At 40.9% G+C, this 17841-nt stretch overlaps 1 protein-coding gene and 1 long non-coding RNA gene across 25 annotated transcripts in view; one reads left to right on the forward strand and one right to left on the reverse strand.

Annotated features, from left to right (window-relative positions):
• Positions 1–16101, reverse strand: part of LOC137096514 (uncharacterized) — a 16443-nt gene extending 342 nt beyond the window's left edge. The window contains exons 1-3 of the long non-coding RNA XR_010909518.1: positions 16040–16101; positions 1597–1707; positions 1–719 (exon numbers count right to left, since the gene is read on the reverse strand). The exon at positions 1–719 is cut by the window's left edge and continues 342 nt beyond it. This is a non-coding gene — a long non-coding RNA (uncharacterized lncRNA). The remainder of the gene's footprint in view (positions 720–1596; positions 1708–16039) is intronic.
• The window catches only part of MBNL1 (muscleblind like splicing regulator 1), a 213943-nt gene continuing 211996 nt past the window's right edge, over positions 15895–17841 (forward strand). For 3 of the 24 annotated variants that reach the window (XM_060767686.2, XM_067465995.1, XM_067465998.1), the window contains exon 1: positions 15907–16529. The gene's annotated coding sequence lies outside the window, so the exon portion shown is untranslated. Of the gene's footprint in view, positions 16530–17841 lie in introns of all 24 variants that reach the window. The other 21 variants (XM_067465996.1, XM_067465999.1, XM_060767693.2 and 18 more) reach the window with 15 other exon arrangements.

Genomic DNA, 17841 nt, shown 5'->3' on the forward strand with positions numbered 1-17841 from the left:
GTTAATGGCTTGCAGAGCACATGTAATGTGTAACTTATATGTGTTTCCAAAACCTTTTGAACACTATGTGCATGTAGCAAACAGTTTCTGGAGGTATTTCCCTAGTTGAATAGACAAATGGAGCTTATCTGTGGTGTTCAAGAACTGGCTTTGTGGTTAACAGACTAAAGATCCACCTGTGGAGTTCCTTTAAACTGTTAACATATCTACCTCCTTCCTGGTTGGTTCCATTTTAATACTAAGAATCTTTTTCTCTCTCTATGCATGTACTATATTTTGGATGGGATATTATTTAAAGGTAAATGTTTTGTTGGTTGTTGTGTTGCTATGGAAATGAGTTACTAAAATGAAGACATTAGGATGAATGTCAGAAAAACCATTTTCTGTGGTTTAAAGTGGTATTTTTAAAGGCTCCACAAACTCCTGAAATATTATATTCATCAACACAGATAGTTGTTTTCTTTGCAGCATTACAACTTATGACTCTTTCATGGATCACTGGCATAACAAACATAGCTTTTTCAGCCTTTTGTGCAATGGCTTGATGCTGACAGGATAGATCATTCTGCATTCTTCAAGATAATGTGAGTTGTTTCCTTCACTCCTCCTTGTTTATCTGGAGATATCCTCTGAAGAATTTCGCTCTGCCCCAAAGATGACCTTCACTGGTTCTCAAGGCAATTGTGGATCCATCTAGTTAAGATCTAGGGAGTCTAAACCTGGAAGGACAAAATGCTTTTTATTCTCTCAGTGGAAGCATGAGAAAGGTGATTAATGGGGAAATAAAAGGATTCCCATAATTTGTCCTTCCACACCTCCTTCCAAGGCATTGAATTCCTACTGGAGTTGTAAACTGCCTTGAGACCCCCGAGGGGTGAGAAAGGTGGGGTAGAGATGATGATGATGATGATGATGATGATGATGATGATGATGCAAATGCAAAATGGGTCTGAATGGTTTTTGGGGAAAATGTTAATGTCTTAATTCCAAAATTGTATCATAACAAAAAATGAAATAGTGTCTGTCTAAACATGCACACACAAGCATACAGATACATATTTTATTAAAATACATTGTAGTAGGGAAAAATCCATGCTGTTCTGTTTAAACCACATCTCATTTGAGGGTTTGACCCTAGAGAAGTTGGCCAACCGGAAATGTACCCTCAGAAAGTCCCAGGGTGCATCTAGACTCTGGAATTCATGCAGTTTGACACCATGGCTAAATGTTATGGCTAAATGCTATACAATCATGAGATTTGTAGCATATTCTTAGCTGAGATATGTAGCTCAATGTTTATTTATTTATTTACTTACTTTATTTGTATACCGCACTCTCTCAGCCCGTAGGTGACTCAGTGCAGTTTACAACCAGGTCAATATACAAAGTGCACAGCACTAGCATTTAAAAACAGTAACTAAGGCAACTACATCAATATAACAGCTCATCAATACATCAATATAATGTCAATACATTCAATACAGTCAATACATTCAAGTTTTATTCACTTGAATGTGGGTTCAAGTGAATAAAAAAACATTCTTTTTTTCAGAAATATAAATGGCAATAATTGAGGTTGGTGCTAACCATACTTACTTATCTGTAATTATTCCTCTGATCCATCCAATGAGAAGCAAAGATGTGGTTATTGAAATAGCCTCATAGCCTTTGTCATAGTCTGCTCTTGAGTTTTGATTCTTGTTTATCCTATAGTGAAATCAGAGATTGTGAATACTAAAACCTGCAAACAATGGTTGCTGTCCTATACAGAAATATGGGACTATATCTCCCAATGCACCTGCAAAAAACACCCTTACCTTTGAAGCCAACTGGAATTTCCAGACTCAATGTAATGTGCTAGATTAAGAGCTGATCCAAATTCTAATCCTCATACAGTGGTGTTCTGAGGGCTAGTGTCACCCAGTGTGGTATCTCATGGTATCACTTCCATAAACCTTCTCCCAGACCAGACCAGAATATTGTAGCTAAAATACCAGAACATTTCACAAAATTACTATAAAAAACCAGAACCTATGAAAACAATGGGACATACAGCATGATCAAACATCAAATAAATTTGAAGTATCATTGCATTTTGATAATACTGAATACTCTAACAGAGCACATGCATGTTAAAAGATTTATATGAAATTAGCATAGTTTTAGCACTGTAAGTATATTAAAGTAGTGCACCTAAGCTGGGTTATATCAAACTACAGGAATAATTTCATGAAATAAATCAATAAACTCTGAAACACTGCAAAAATTATAGACAGGTCTTCCCTTCTGATAGTGTCACTTGATGTGGTTTTTATTCCCCCCCCCCTTTCTCCTCTACACACACACACACACACACACACACACACACACACACTTGTAGTAGTACCACTGTCCCTGTTGAGCCATAAAATTAATTGGGAAATGAATTTCTCAGCCTGATCCTATCTCATAGGGTTGTTGTCAGAATAAAATGGATATTTACTCTGCCCTGAGCTCCCTGGAAGAGTGAAACAATCTAAATGTGATGAAGGGATGCATATATTAATAAATATCCTGGTATGGATTGTCTATATGGTTTTCTTTCTCCAGATGTTAAAAGACTGAAAGAATGGACATGGTTCCTTTTTTGCAGCATTCAGCACACATGTGGAAGAGGAACATGGCCCCACAATTATAAACTAATAATAATATTAATATACTTTTTAATATTTCACTCTATCTCCCTGAGGGGCCTCAGGGTAGATTACACAACACATATATGGCAAACATTCAATGCCATTATACAATTAACGATGACAGACAATACATAAACAGAGGTATAGGCTTTCCCATGTTTTTCCATCTCCACCATCTGGAGACTGTGCTTGATGATGGGCAATGGGGAAGTGCTGTCACTCCATCTTCCATGCCAAGGAGCTTTGTTGTTCATAGATGCTCTTCTGATCGGACCATGTCCTTATGGGTGCCTTTTATCACCTCCTCGCTCAAAGTGGTACCTATTTATCTACTCATATTGCTGTCTTTGATCTGCTAGGTGAGTTGAAGCTGGGCTGATGGTGGGAGCTCACCCTGACCTGGGCTTGAACTGCTAACCTTTTGATCATCAAGATTTTCTACAGCTGGCAGTTTAACCCGCTGAGCTAAAGCCTGGCCCTTGCTTGTCCCTGGTTATTGATGATTACCCACTGTTCCACTGGTTTCTGTAATATGCTTTGGGTTTTTAAAACAAAAATGAATGGTTTCAGCACTATGTGCACTGATTGACTTTGGAATAGTAACTTTATGTTTGCAATGACTTATCCCTCCTACATCAGAAATGTCAAAAGCCTGTACTATGTTTCCAGAAGGGATCACTCTTGAATGTAAGCATACTGTAACTGCAAAATGCAGAGATGGTGTTCTTGGCAGCACATACATTTCACAATTACTGCAAAGTATTTATACATTTTGCTACTGCTGAAACTGCTTGAGCCAAACTTGCCAAAGGCAAATAGGGTAGAGAAACGTGGAAGCATTTCTAAATTCAGAATGCTACAATTTGATTTTTACAGGAACACAACTTGGAAACATTACCTTTTTTTAAAAAAAAAATCAGTGTTCAGTTTTCTGAACAGACAAAAAAAAATTTTATTCTGTGATTTAAAAAAAAAACGCTTTTCAAGAGGCACACTTACTCATTGTGAAGGTGAAAGCCATTCTCTCATATAAGATGTTTCAAGAACTTGACAATGTTTTTGCATTGCTGAGTGAAAGGCTCTCTCTTTATGCTCCCTTACGTGCTCCAGCTGCACTAAAACCAATCTCAGTTTGTGATTACATCTATATAATCTTGGCATCTATGCAACCATTTTTCACATTATACAAAATGAGCTAATAGAAATCTGGACTGTGCTATCTTAGATTGTAGGTATATAGTTTAAAAAAAATAGTTCACTTAAACTGCATTAAACCTGACATTAAAGAGGTTGTCGGAAATTTCCAGTCTGGTCCTCCAACAATCCCAATCTAATCTTCACCTGATAGCCATGTTATTTTACCCGTGACATTGGTCCTTGAAGAAGGAAATTACAAAGGAAGATTAGAAAGAGAAACAGTTGAATTGAATTATATTCATAGATTCCAATCCATTAGTAGAGGCATGAACAAAGACCATGGCTTCATAACACACTCCATATATTAATGCAAGAATTCTCACCATTGCACATATAACTAACAAATCGCAGAGAGATTTGAACCTTGAGAAACTAACCTTGGCAAGTATTGCTTTCACACATCAACACTAAACATAAAGATATGAAAGACCTGTATTACCCCTCCAAGTCCTTTGTAAGTTTAGGACATTTTTCTGTATGCTATTGAGTTCTATCCCACTCTCAAAACTATATAAATATGATTTCACTTGAGGCTTTAATAACATGTGGCATTACATCCAAAGAAGTGGGTTTATATATGGTTCCAGCCCAGCTTATTTGTCTGAATGTATATCCCTCTCCGTCCCACCTCGAAGTTTAAGATCATCCGAGGAGGCCTGCTTTTGATCCCATCTTCTTTGCAAATGAGGAACAGGGCCTTTTCAGTGTTGGCCCCCACCTTTGGAACATGCTCCCCAGTAGAATTGGATCAGCTCAATCCCTTCTTTCCTTTAGGAAGAAGCTCAAAACATGGTTTTGGGACCAGGCATTTGGGGCGGTTTTAGAACAGACTATAGGCAGGCTTTGGACTGGGTTGTGATCGCTGAATCAGACTCGGATATGGCAATATGGTTGATAATAATGTTTTAAATGGATTTTAACCTGATGTTTTTATCTACTCTGTTATGTCATGTTGTATTGTGTTTTTATATGTGTTGGCATCGAATTATTGCCATTGGGTCCCCCCTCGGGGTCGAGACGGACAGGGTACAGATGTTTGAAATAAATAAATAGATTCATGAAAGCTCAGGGTATTTTTCTTTAAAAAAAACAAGTTAAGTCTTAAAGGTGTGGCCACATGTCTCTTTTTTCTCACTTCCCTTTCTTTTTATGCTGCAAGAGACAACTTCTTTGAAAATGTCCAAGTTTTTAAAAGTTTTTTTATTTATTCTAAAAGGTCGCATTGCCTCTCCTATAGTTAGGTCATGCTGGTATTTTTGGTCCCACCCTATTGCCTTGTTCCCTGCCCTCCATTGGAATGCAGCACCCAAGAACTGCTCTGAAATTGAATTTGACCCTCAGGCTGGGTTCCTTCTCTACTCCTGCACCACATCTTTCTTCATGTGATGCAGCACAGAAGGAACGTCATTTCCTCCTATGAAACTATTACGAAAAAATATCCTTCTTTTGCATCCCAGTTGGACACCACTCAGAATTCAGCCAACTCAAACTATCACCTCATCACATTCTTCATGAAAAGAAAAATGTTTCATGCTTGTCACACCCATTGATTGACAACACAAGTGTAGACTTCCAATTCAAGAAAACAGGTCCCTGAAGATAAAATGCCACTATTATCAGTTAAGCACTGAATCTAAGCTAAGAAAACATATAGCCAAATAAAATAAAATAAAAATGGAGATGTTATGGAGCTTTAGTCATCTGTTCACTTTATATATGTCTGTCTTGATTATATATATATATATTTTTTTTTTAAAAAAAGGAAATTTCATTTTCTAAATACACAGAGAAGCTCATCAAATATCCACAGGTATTAGAATGGCGGACACCTATCAAATTCTAAGCAATCAGCTTTGGCAGTAAATACTACCTGCTTATGAGTCCACTGAATTATCCAATTGGACATATGGAAGGACACCATATGTGAAAATGGAAACAACAATAATAAACAACATTATTGATATCACACCCTATCTCCCTGTGGGGAGATTTACAGTTTACAACAGGAAGCGGCAAGCATTCAATGTTGTAAGGTCTAATAAAACCAAAAACAACAAAAGCCACCTGAATTAAAAAAAAACATCCACAATACAGTGATAATAAAAATATTACCATAAATAGCAAGTCTGCAAGTCACCTCTGGTGTGAGAGAATCAGCCATCTACAAAGGCATTGCCCAAGGGATGCCCAGATGTGTTACAATCATGCAGGGAGGCTTCTGACATGTCCACCTCACCCACTTCAAAGGAAATCTACTACAAAACAGGAGCTTTCTTGTTAAGTTCTAGGGCCAGAGAAGCAGATGGTGAAAACAGAAGAATGGCCTGCTTCAGGGGAGCATGCTTGCTCCGTTAATGTGTAACATCTACACAAATGATCAGCCACTGCCAGAAGGGACAGAGAGTTTAATCTATGGTGATGATCTTGATATCACCACTCAAGCAGGAGCTTTGAAATGGTTGAACAGAATCTCTCCAAAGCTTTAGGTGCTCTTACGGCCTATTACAGAGAAAACCAGCTGATTCCTAATCCATCTAAAATGCAGATGTATGCTTTTCACCTTAAGAACAGACAAGCATCTCGAGCTCTGAGGATTATCTGGGATGAAATCTCACTGGAATATTGCAACACATCAAAATACCTGGGAGTTATCCTGGACAATGTTCTGACTTACAAGAAGCACTGCTTGACTATCAAGAAAAAGTGCTAGATATAATATCATACAAAAGCTGACTGGCACAACCTGGGGATAAACAACTAGACACAATGAAGATATCTGCCCTTGTGCTTTGCTATTCTACTGCTGAATACGCATGCCCAGTGTGGAACACATCTCACCATGTTAAAACGGTGGATGTGGCTCTTAAGGAGACATGCCACATCATCACAAGATGTCTACGCCCTACACCACTGGAGAATTTATACCATTTAGCTGGTATTGCACCACCTGACATTTGCCAGAAAGTAGCAACCAATAGTGAAATGACCAAGGCAGTGACATCTCCGGCCCATCCCCTGTTTTGATATCAGCCAGCACTCCAATAACTTAAATCAAGAAATAGTTTTCTAAGATCTACAGAGACACATGGTGCAACACCTCAGCAAGCGAAAGTCCAAAAATGGCAGGCTAAAACCCAGAACTTCAATCAATGGCTGATACCAAATGAGAGACTCCCTCCTGGGCACACAGAAAACTGGGCGACTTGGAAGGCGCTAAACTGCCCTCTGGCACCACAAGATGCAAAGCCAACCTTAGACCCGTCGCAAACTCTGTTCCTGCGAGAGAAAACCTTGCTAGCATGTCCCTGACGTCACGAGACTCCGCCTCTCTCCCCGCCCCTTTCTCTGCCCCTTTCTCCATGCGAGCGTGGTTTTTCCTTTGCTCGGGCAGCATTGCCCGCATTTTCTCTCAGTTGGCAGAATTCAACTGAGAGAAAATGCGGGCAATGCTGCCCTAGCAAAGGAAAAACCACGCTTGCAAAGAGAAAGGGGCGGAGAAAGGGGCGGGGAGAGAGGCGCAGGCTCATGACGTCAGGGACTTGCTAGCAAGGTTTTCTCCAGCAGGAACCTAGTTTGCGACGGGCCTAAAGAAATCGGGCTACGAAGTGGAATCCACGACATGTGAGTGTGGAGAAGAAGAAACCACCGATCACCTACTACAATGCAACCTGAGTCCTGCCACATGCACAATGGAGGACCTTCTTATAGCAACACCAGAGGTACTCCAAGTGGCCAGCTACTGGTCAAAGGACATTTAATAGAATGCCAAGTTTGCAAACTTTATCTGTTTTTTTTAATGCAATGCAACTCTGTGGTTCGCTTCTGACATGATACATAAATAAATGACATCACAAGGAGCTGAGACTTACATCATCTCCTTTATGACACCACCGGGGTCTTTCCCCATGGGTTACTCCTTGGTCTTAGTTTTTGGATAATACTTGTCTGGCAACTTTGAAAGGGCCAAGGCAGTGACATCTCCAGCCCATCCTAAGTTTGGATATCAGCTGGCATGCCAACACCTTAAAAATCAAGAGATAGCTTTCTAAGATCTACAGAGATAGTTGCAGGAACACTTCAGCAAGGGAAAGTTCAAAAGTGGCAAGCTAAAACCTAGAACCTCAATCCATGGCTGATACCGGATGAGAGACTCCCTCCTGGGCACATGGAAAACTGGGTGACTTGGAAGGTACTCAACAGACTGAGCTCTGGCACCACTAGGTGCAGATCTAATCTTCAGAAATAGGGCTACAAGTGTGGAGAAGAGCAAACCACAGACAACTTACTACAATGCAGCCTGAGCCCTGCCACATGCACAATAGTCGAGAAAGGTGGAGTACAGTGACACCAGAGGCACTCCAAGCAGCCAGCTTCTGGTCAACGGACATTTAGTGTAATGTCAAGTTTTTAACTTTGTTTGTGTTTTTAAATACATTATAACTGGACCTTCAATTCATTTCTGACACAATAAATAAATAAATAAGACAATGACATAACATAATTACAATTTTACGCATAAACATTAAAGGAACAAAACTTTAAGATTAAGACCAATAAAAGGTGCCATAATACTAAATGTTGTTAGTTAATTATCCCATGTAGTTTAAAATTTTCTACAGCAGTTATTAAAAAAGCAAGAAATTATGTACAGAATACTGGTACTAAATTAGAGAATCCAATAATATTTTCACAAATAATACACTTCAAATCAACATTTGCATTTTCCATCTGTGATACAAATGTAAATGAGTACTGTAGATGCATTAGCCAGCCAGCATATACGCCCAGCTAATTTTTAAAGCCCTACCTCCAAATGTATGTAATAAGATATCTTGGCAATGGGTCCAAGTCTAAACATAAAATTGATTTGAACACCTTAAACATATAGCCTGAAAGTCATTTATTAAATGTATATATTATTTTAAATATTTTTTTTGCATGAAACAAAGTTTGTGCATATTGATTCATTAGAAAGCAAAGTTGTCACACTCTTAGTTTTCTAGTTTTCTGGGTGCAGAAGTAGTGTGTTTCCATGTTAGCGAAAGAACATTTTGTCAAAGAAGAACTCTCGTTAGTTATTCAGATTGAACACAGGTTGATCTCATTTCTCATTTGGTCAGATGAGCAGTTTGGTTTCAATGTGTTTGTGGCAGACGCTCCATAGCTATGGGAACTAAAATTAGAACACGGTTATATTATGGAGGACTGGGATGGTTGATATTCTAGAGGAATGAATTTGTTCATTTATCTATTTTTGAATTCATAGCCTACCTTTTCGGCATGGGATCTGAAGTGTATGTCTATGTGTCTTGGAACAGTACAGTACAGTGAATCAACAGTGCATTTTAAGTAGCATGAGGTATTGGGAAGTCTACTGGCAGGTTTAAATCCTTGGGCTTAACCTTGCAGATTTCCCTTTAGGCTCTGGCAACAATAAACACAGGCCTGCAAAAGTGGGGGTCATAAATCTTTTTCAAAAAGGCATGTTGGTTTTATAGGAATTTGGCATTCTAAATCCAAAAAATGACCCCAGGTTTACTCCATAGCATAGTTTCTTAATAACTTACTTTGACATTTCCATGCTGTGAAATATGACTGAATAAAATTAGCATTGAAATTAGTAGTGAGAGTGGTGAAAAAAAAAACTGTGTGTGCTGTACAGCATTCTGAAAACTCTTTTTCAAATTCTGCATGCACACATACAGTAATAACAGATACAATATTGAAAGAAAGTGCATTGCATTGCAGGCTGGCAATAATTCTACCATGCTCACCCAATGACTCCATTGGGAGACCTACTATAGGAGTCCTTTTGTGTATATGTGTGTGCCTTCAAATCACTTATCAACTTAAGGCAACTCTATGAATTTCATAGGATTTTCTTAAGCAAGGAATATTCAGAAGTGGTTTGCCAGTTGTGGTGAAAACTTGAGAGTATTTTTCAAGGCTGCTTTTAAGTGCTGCTTTCAGAGCCTGCCAGCCTGCAAGCCCGTGCTTCACACCTCCTCTTCTCGTTGTCTGTCCTTCCCTGGCAGCCAGCTTCAGGCGGGGCGGAAGGGGAGGGAGAGGGGAGGGAGGGAGAAAGTTGACTCAGAGAATAACAGACTTGTTGATTTTGAACAAGGCATCTGGTTTTAACATTTACTGGTTGTCCCCCTCCACCACCATCAATGTATGCTTCCTTCCCTGTTTATAGTCCAGAGCTAGATTGTTTATATTTTTATGAAATGTGTCTTATTGTTTGCCTGTGCAGCATTGATTTTTTGCTGGATTTGTAAGCCGCCTTTAGTCCCATCTTGGGTCAAGAAAGGCGGGGTAGAAATGAAGTAAATAAATAAATAGTCTCAGCTGCTAAAGGGAGCATTAGAGCAGGCCCTTGGTATCTGCTGTGGTCTGATTCCAGGACCGCTTTTCCACCACCACCACCACCACTGTGGATGCCTAAATCCACAGCTGCTTAAGTCCCAATTATATATAAAACAGCATAGTAACAGGATATCCCTTAAACAAAATGGGGAAAATCAAGAGTTGCTTGCTGAGATTCTTTAAAAGTATTTTCAAATTGTAGATGGTTGAATCCATGATGCAGAATCTGTGAATACAGAGTTGAGTGCACAGTTTTTGTGGGGCACTCTTGGAGCAGAGCTAAGAGAGTAGAGGAAGAGTATGTGTGTAATATGTACAGCAACCCACCATATATATATGTATGTGTGTATGCACAGAGACACACAAACACCTGAGTATGTTATATGTGTGTTTTATTTTTGCATAAAGAACATTTTATGCAATGTATATGTGTGTATATACATACACAACCTGTGAATTTTGTGTGTATATAAATATATACGTGTGTGCATGTGTGTGCATGCTTGAATTTATTGTTAGTGTTTACATACATGTATATAAAATTCCAGTGGTGCAATAGGTTAAAGCACTGAGCTGCTGAGCTTGTTGACCGAAAGGTCACAGGTTCGATTACGGGGAGCGGCGTGAGCTTCCGCTGTCAGCCTAGCTTCTGCCAACCTAGCAGTTCGAAAACATGCAAATGGGAGTAGATCAATAGGTACCGCTCCGGCGGGAAGGTAACGGTGCTCCATGCACTCATGCCGGCCACATGACCTTGAAGGTATCTATGGACAACGCCGGCTCTTCGGCTTAGAAATAGAGATGAGCACCACACCCCAGAGTCAGACATGACTGGACTTCATCTCAGGGGACAACCTTTACCTTTTTATATAAATTCACACACAGAATGTGTGTTTGTGTGTGTATATATATATATATATATAGGGGGGGGGGAGTGTTTGTTTATAAAATTGCATATACAAAATACCCACACATAGGGTGATGCAACACACACGCGCACCCTATGCACCTGTATGTAGTTTTATGGATATATACATAAAATACACACCCGTATGTACAGTGCGTATATGGATATATAATATACACACAAAAAATAAAACACACACAAATATAAAATAAACAGAAACATATTTTTTAAAACACACAAAGCATATTTATTTATATGTGTGTGAAATACATAAAGTACATAAAATAAAATAGAAACACATATAGTGTATGATTATATACTGTATATAATACATATTTATAGTTTAGACCTGGCATGGGCAAACTTCAGCCCTCTGGGTGTTTTGGACTTCAACTCCCACAATTCCTAATACCTGGAGGGCCGAAGTTTGCCCATGCCTGGTTTACACATTATGGTTTTATATATAAACATATACACTATCAAATCAAATCAAAATATTTATTTCGGTCATTGACCAGCACAGGAAATAGTGTCACACTTCCATACAAACCTGGCATGCTTGGTACATTAAAAATATAAATATAACTACTAAAAACACAATATGGGTGAGGGAGCAGAAGGGAAGGGGAAACAGGGTAAAAACATACAATGCCCAGATCCATCACCAAATTGCAGATTCAGGGAAGAAGATCACCGGACACACAGTTGACTTTTGGAACTAGTCATTCCCTGGCGGACTCTGCATGCTGCTGCACAGAACCTCGCAACACTGTAGGTTGTAGCTGAATTAGCATCTGCAAGTAGCAGGGAGGTATAAAATTGTCCCGAATGGCCTGGGTGCTTGTCTATGAGAGGTAAGATAAGCCTGGCATGGATATCCCTGTAGAACGGGCACTGAAGGAGCACATGTTCTATTGTTTCTACATGACCCTAATCACAGGGGCAAAGCCTCTCTGGGAAAGGGATCTTCCGGTAGCGGCCTTCAAGTACAGCTGATGGGAGAGCATGGCATCGGGCCAGGGTGAAAGCCCTTCGATGAATAGGAACCTCTAGGTATGTTAAATATGCCATAGGGGAGGCAAGGTATCTGCTGTCTTCACTGATAAGGAAGCTTGGAGCCGAGGCCAGATCTAGTTGGCGCTCTGTGTCTGTGATACGTTGTTTAATAAGTGCTTTGGCTTGATTGTTATCCATAGCTAATAGTAGATCTGGAGAAAATCCCAACGAGGAGATTTTGGATGCTACCGCCTGCTTCCATGTGGATTGGAAGTCATCCTCCATGGTTAGTGGGGCAAGGCCAAGGGGTACACGGGACAGTCTGAGCCAGATGTTAAGTATGGCCACCCACACCCTGGCCTCCACTCTCCACAATATTTTTCCATATACACTATGTGTGCATATATTATATATACAGTATACAAACATATAAAACACATACATTTAGATATGTTCTCATTCATATATATATATATATATATGGTACATATAGTTTACACACATTTTATATACACACATAGATATTACATACACACACTTTAGCATGGCCCCCTGCTCTACAATCCTGACATTATAAAGCCCAAAGACATTACTTTGCCATCCCAGCCACTGATTTTTGAACTTTTCCTTAGCCCTATCTAGGAATTTTGCACAAACTCAGAGCCCTCTGAACTCAGCACTTATGATACCCATGATACTGTTTTCATGATGTTATGTTTTATTGTGATATATGTTTATATTTGGTTTTGTTTTGTTTTGATTGCATTACAATTTAACTCTGTGCTCTCTGGGCTTATTCCTTTGTAAGCTGCCCTGAGTCCCTTCCAGGAGATGGAGGCGGGGTATAAAAATAAAGTTGGTGATAGTATGATAGCTGGGTCCAGAAGCTCTGAGCCTTATGGAAAGGCGGCTGTGAATAGGGGAAGAGAGGGGGTGGAATGGGAGCGGGGGGAGTGAAAGAAGGATAGAAATAAGGGGGCACTTAGGGTAAGGGTTAGGGCAAGGTTTAGGGTTTGGGTTACGGTTAGGTTTAGGGGTTACAGTTAGGGTACGGTTTAGGCAGGGGCGGCTCAACCCATTATGCAAAGTAAGCATTTGCAGTATAGTTGATTTTACCCAGGGGCGCTCTTAAGGTAGTCTTGGGGAAAAATAGACCTTGACATATGCGAGTTGTAGTTACTGGGATGTATAGTTCACCTACAATCAAAGAGCATTCTGAACTCCACCAATGATGGAATTGAACCAAATATGGCACACAGAACTCCCATGACAAACAGAAAATATATAACAGTGATTGGTTTGGGGTTGGGTGGGGGGCCCAAAATACTGTTTGCTTACCATTGAAAATTACCTAGGGTTAGGGTAAGGTTTTGGGTTTGAGTTAGCATAAGGGTTAGGGTAAACTTTAAAGGTTGGGTTAGGGTAAGGGCTTAGGCTGTAATGGTACAGTTCAGGGTTAGGGTTAGAGTTAGGGTTTCAACATTAAAGAACTCTTACATTCCTTCTATATTATCTATTCCGGCCTAGCTTACATTAGCTCAGTCTCTCTTGTGCAATCAGCACTCCTGAAGGAGCAATGCGGCATCTCTGTAATGCTTGGAGACCCAGCTATCATACTATTATCATAAATTTGTTGTTGTTGTTGTTGTTGTTATTATTATTATTATTATTATTATTATTATTATTAGATACACATAGAGTGAGTACGTTTAACGGTGTTCAACAGTGGAACTCACTGCCTGGGAGTGTGGCTTTGAAACAGAGGCTGGGTGGCCATCTGTCGGGGTGTGTGTGCGCTTTTGAGTATGCTTTTCCTGCATGGCAGGGGGTTGCACTGGGATGGCCCATGCACTCTCTTTCAGCTCTAGGATTCTCTCTATATATATACCCAAATAGTATTTGTTTATTATTTATTACACTGTATTTGAATACCTCCTTTCTCAGCCCGTAGGCGACTGAGAAAGGCGGTATACAAATACAGTAAATACATAAATAATAAATAAACCTCTCTCTCTCTCTCTCTCTCTCTCTCTCTATATATATATATATATGTATATATATAAATGTTCTGTGCATAATGAGTACCTTAAAAACAAAAGAACCAATGAACGAAATCACACCAAATTTGGCAACAAAATGTCTCACAACACAAAGAGTGACCATTACTCAAAAATTATGATTTTGTCATTTGGGAGTTGTAGTTGCTGGGATTTATATCTCACCCTCAATCAAAGAGCATTCTGAATTCCCATCAATGATGGAACCGAACAAAACTTGGCACACAGAACTCCCATGACCAACAGAAAATATTGGAAGGGTTTGGTGGACATTGACCTTGAATTTGGGAGTTGTAGTTTACCTACATCCAGACAACACTGTGGACTCAAACAATGATGGATCTGGGCCAAACTTGGCACAAGCACTCAATACACCCAAATATGAACACAGATGGAGTTATGACATTTGGGAGTTGTAGTCACTGGGATTCACAGCTCACCTACAATCAAAGAGCATCCTAAACGCCACAAACAACAGAATCGGGGCAGACTTCCCACACAGAACCCCCATGACCAACAGAAAATACTTAAGGCCATCCAATCCAACTCCCTTCATCAGGGCAAGAAAACATAATCAAAGTCCTCCTGACACTCTCCACATCAACACTGACAAAGAAACAGCAAGAAATACTGTTTACCCACAAGCATAAAGAAATTACATATATTAGAAACCAACACTTTCTTGTTACTTTATTTTCCAGATCAAGACTGGGCCACAGCAACGCGTGGTAGGGGAGAGCTCGTATTATATATGTTTGTATATAGCAGTGGTTCTCTACCTTGCTAATGCCGTGACCCCTTAATGCAGTTCCATATGTTGTGATGACCCCTAACTATAATATTGTTTTCGTTGCTACTTGATACCTGTCATTTTACTACTTTATAAATCGTAATGTAAATATCTGATATGCAGGATGTATTTTCATTCACTGGACTAAATTGAGCACAAATACCAAATATGCCCAAATGTGAATGCTAGTGGGGTTGGAGGAGGATTGATTTTGTAATTTGGGAGTTGTAGTTGCTGGGATTTATAGTTCACTTATAATCAAAGAGCATTCTGAACTCCACGAGCGATGGATTTAAACCGAATGTGGCACACAGAACTCCCATGATGATTAGAAAACCCTGGAAGGGTTTTGTGGGCATTGACCTTGAGATTGGGAGTTGTAGTTCACCTATATCCAGAGGAGTGCTGTGGATTCATGCAATGATGGATCTGGACCAAACTTGGCACGAATACTCAATATGCCCAAATGTGAACACTGGTGGAATCTGGGGAAAATAGACCTTGGCATTTGGAAGTTGTAGTTATTGGGATTTATAGTTCACCTACAATCAAAGAGCATTCTGAACTCAACCAACAATAGAATTGGGTCAAACTTCCCACACAGAATCCCAACGACCAACAGAAAATACCATGTTTTCTGATAGTCTTTAGCGACCCCTTTGACACCCCCAGGTTGAGAAACACTGCTATATAGAAAACCTAATGTATGAGCTATATTAGGCATGGGCCAACTGCGGCTCTCCCTCCAGGTGTTTTGGACTCCAACTCCCACAATTCCTAACAGCCTACCGGCTGTTAGGAATTGTGGGAGTTGGAGTCCAAAACACCTGGAGGGAGAGCCGCAGTTGGCCCATGCCTGAGCTATAGGCAAGCAGCACCCTCCTCCTCCTCCTCCCCGCTGCCTGCTTGGCTGCCCTCTCTGCCTGCCTGGCTCCCTCCTTCTTTTCGGGCTGGGCTCTCGGTCGCCCCGCCGCTTCCTGGGAAGCTTTGCTGAAACGGAGAGGGGGGAGAGAAAGAGAGAGGGAAGGCGGGGCGGCGGCGGAAACCAGACCTTGGCGATAAGAAGAGCGTGCGGTGCCCAGGCGTCGGCGGCCCCAGCAACAGCAAGAGCAGCCTTACTGCAACCCCCTCCCCTCCCCGCTCTTCCTCCTCGCCGTCATCACCCCCCCCCCATCTATTCCCCTCTCTCTCTCTCTCTCTTTCTCAATCTCTCTCTCTTTGCTGGGCGCCGCAGGGGGAGGGGGGCCGCGGGAGGAATGCCGCTGTGACACGCAGGGCGGCACAAGTCCCAGCTTTTTTTCTTCTTCTTTCCTTTCCTCTTTTCCTCCCCTTTTTTTTGTTTTCCCCTCCCACCTTTTTGGTGGTGGTAAGAGTGTATTTTTTTCCCAAGTGGGTATTTTTTTCCTCCTCTCCTTTTTTTTTTAATTTTTGGGTTCCGCTTTCCAATTTGTCACCATCCTCTCCCGAATCCCCCACAATGCCTTGGTCGGTCTGTCCACACCACGATCTGATGGTTGCCTCTGGAAAGAAATGTGAGAGAGGTAAGCATTGCAAGCAAAGCTCGTCGGGGCTGCTTGGTGGTTTGGCCCTGGAGAAAAGACCCCCTCCCCTCCCCTTTTCCCCTTCCTGAATAATCTTTTTAGACTGATTAATTGTTATTATTGTGTGTGTGTGTAAGGCTTGAGATGAAACACATATTATTATGCACCCTGGACAAGAAGGAAGTGAGCCTCGCCTGTCGTAGACAAGTATTTTCCTTGCTCCAGTTGAGGATTTCCTATCAACCACCCAGTTTCCTATCACTTTGCATGCTTTGCCACAATGTTGATATTTTGCAAAAGCCTTGAGATGGAAAACACCAACACTGGGCAGGAAAGAAGTAGAGTTACAGTCAAGTATTTCCCTTGCTTGCTACAGTTTCAGATCATTCATATCTATCGATCTATATATGCTTTGCCACAATGTTCTTGTTGTTTTAATGTTTCAGCCTTCAGACATGAACACACACATACACAAACTGGGCAAGGAGGAAGTGAGCTTTGCCCCACAGTGTGTGTGCTGTCAAAGGCTGTGAGTATGCCAGACTGTGTGGCCATGTTCCAGAAGCACTCTCTCGTGACGTTTCGCCTGCATCTCTGGCAGGCATACTCAGAGGTTGTGAGGTCTTTTGGAAACTAGGAATATGGGGTTTATATATCTGGGGAAGGGAGTCCCCAGTGGCGGAGTGAATTAAACCGCTGAGCTGCTAAACTTGTTGACCAAAAGGTCGCAGGTTTGAATCGTGGGAGTGGCATGAGCTTCTGCTGTCAGCCCCAGCTTCTGCCAACTTAGCAGTTAGAAAACATGCAAATGTGAGTAGATCAATAGGTATCGCTCCAGCAGGAAGGTAATGGCGTTCCATGGTTCGAATCTGGGGAATGGCGTGAGCTTCCGCTGTCAGCCCCAGCTTCTGCCAACCTAGCATTTCGAAAACATGCAAATGTGAGTAGATCAATAGGTACTGCTCCGGTGGGAAGGTAATGGCACTCCATGCAGTCATTGCTGGCCACATGACCTTGGAGGTGTCTACGGACAACGCCAGCTCTTCGGCTTAGAAATGGAGATGAGCACCATACCCCAGAGTCGGACACTGGACTTAATGTCAGGGGAAAACCTTTTACCGTTTTATATCTCTGGAATGTCCAGGGCGGGAGAAAGAGTTCTTGTCTGTTTGAGGCAAGTGTGAATATTGCAATTGACTACCGTGATAATGGCCTTGCAGCTTCAAGATCTGGCTGCTTACTGGCAACCAGTATTTTTAAAAACTCTAAAATCATAACAGTAAATAAAGAACAACACTCAAAAACAGGAGAA

The sequence above is a fragment of the Anolis sagrei genome, chromosome 3 (assembly GCF_037176765.1).
Source record: "Anolis sagrei isolate rAnoSag1 chromosome 3, rAnoSag1.mat, whole genome shotgun sequence".
Classification (NCBI taxonomy): domain Eukaryota; kingdom Metazoa; phylum Chordata; class Lepidosauria; order Squamata; family Dactyloidae; genus Anolis; species Anolis sagrei.